The sequence below is a fragment of the Ornithorhynchus anatinus genome, chromosome 2 (assembly GCF_004115215.2).
Source record: "Ornithorhynchus anatinus isolate Pmale09 chromosome 2, mOrnAna1.pri.v4, whole genome shotgun sequence".
Classification (NCBI taxonomy): domain Eukaryota; kingdom Metazoa; phylum Chordata; class Mammalia; order Monotremata; family Ornithorhynchidae; genus Ornithorhynchus; species Ornithorhynchus anatinus.
The window spans coordinates 127,149,271-127,151,233 of NC_041729.1; the positions used below are offsets into that span (position 1 = coordinate 127,149,271).

Below are 1,963 nucleotides of genomic sequence, written 5' to 3' on the forward strand. Positions count from 1 at the left end.
CAGTGACTCCCTCAGTGACTCCAGCATCCTCCCAAAGACACAAGTCCTTCCCAACATTCTAAATTTTGTGGACACCCCAAGATAACTTGGAGGGTTAGCAAGTAATCACTAGCAAGTGATTACTAGTGATGCAGCTCGGCAGTCTGGTGGGATAGGAGGTCAAAGCTCTACAATGCTCCTAGAATGCTCCTTGATGGTAGGGATCATGTCTTTCAACTCGGTTGTATCATAATCTCCCAAGCACTTAATTTCCCTCTTAGGGTCGCATCTGGAGAGTTTTTAGTACTCTATCAGTCCCGAATATGGGAGGGAGAGTCAAGCAGAGGCCTAACCATTCCATTCCTAGCTTGGGCAGTGGCTAGCGAGTACAAGCAATCTGCTACAAGTCAAAACTCACCTGTGCTGGACAGCAGCAGCATGGGAGAGAGTCCAGGTTGGAAAGTCAGGTTTACTGCATGGAAGGAGGCAATGGTAAACCGCTTCTGGATTTTTACCAAGAAAACTCCATGGATATATTACCAGAATGATTTGCAGCTGGAAGTGAGATGTTCTGGAAGAGATATGTCCTTGGTGTTGCTATTGGTCAGGATGACTTGATGGCACAAAACTAGACAAGACAAACATTTAACAAAGTGCTGTCCTCAGTAAAGAACACTCAATCAACTACACTGATTGATTGAATCTCTCTCTCCTGCTCTCCTGTACAGGCCAGGTCAGGAGAGAGAGGACTCAAGATGATATAGACTGGGGGTACAGTTATTAGTATGAGGAATGTGAATACAGCATTTAGAACAGCCAGCACTTAGAACAGTGTTCCAGTGCTTAGAAGAATGCTTGGCACATAGTAAGTGCTTAATAAATACCATCATTATTATTATTATAGTATATTAAAAACAGATATTATTGATCTGACCTGACTGAAACCAAACATTGGTTCAGGATCAGTCCATTGGGCATATTAAGGAATTTTATTTATTTTTTCTTCTTTCCAAACATTCTTCTTTTTGTCCAAGATCCATGATAAAGGCCATATAGTTTCCCTTCATAATCCAAGAATACACCACTGAGTGATCTTTACCAAAAATTGTGTATGTGGCTGAAAAGGCCAATGCAGGAATTGCATTTAGCACATGAAAAGGCTACCCCTTATTGTATGGCCGTGTTTAATGTTTGCAGCACCTGGTACTGTTTTTTCCTGAAAACTTTCCCTGAAATGAAATGGTCCTGAAACAAACTTGCACCTAAATTAATGAACCTATAATACTTAAATTAGTCACTTTGTTGGACTCTCCAAGTACCTGCCCATTTTAAAGTAAAACTTTGATCCAGTAAGTGAACTTTTGATTCCACTATGAAGGAAAGGAGAGTTGTACCTTTCATTGGATTTATGAGGCAAGGATAATATGAGAAACAATGTGGCTAAGTGGAAAAGAGCATGGCCCAGGGAGTCAGGGGACTTGAGTTCTAATCCTGGTTCTGCTCCTTATCTCCAGTTACCTTAAGTATTATAGCTTCTCTGTGCCTCAGGTTCCTTAACTGTAATATGGAGACTAAATACTTTTCTCCCTCTCAGTTAGACTGTGTCCTTCAAGTGGATTAGATCTGTGTCCAAACACAGCATAAGGTAAGACAAGACCCCAGAGCTTAGCATAGTATTTGGCACAAATTAAGCTCTTAACAAATGCATTATTATCCAATGTTGAGTGAGCATGGTCCACTATGGTAGACCCTTGCTTCAGTTACAAATAGCTCCATGGTACTGTCTTATGCTGTTTTAAGACAACAGAGTTCTCAAGACCATAGACATGCAAAATTGGGAATACGGGCAAGGGTTAGAGGATTAATTACCTGGGAAGCCCTTTTGCTAGAGCTCTACTAGGGTTGGAGATTGGAACCCAAGTGACTGTCCTTCCTGTCTTTCCTTGCCCACATTTCCTTGGTGCAGAAAATCACGGAATGGCAT

The 1,963-nt window shown here is 41.4% G+C and overlaps 1 non-coding gene across 1 annotated transcript; it reads left to right on the forward strand.

The window, feature by feature from the left end:
• Positions 1 to 250: 250 nt before the first annotated feature.
• Positions 251 to 387, forward strand: LOC114809283. The gene has a single exon (XR_003757070.1). It is a non-coding gene; the product is annotated as a small nucleolar RNA SNORA7 (small nucleolar RNA).
• The last annotated feature ends 1,576 nt before the right edge of the window (positions 388 to 1,963 follow it).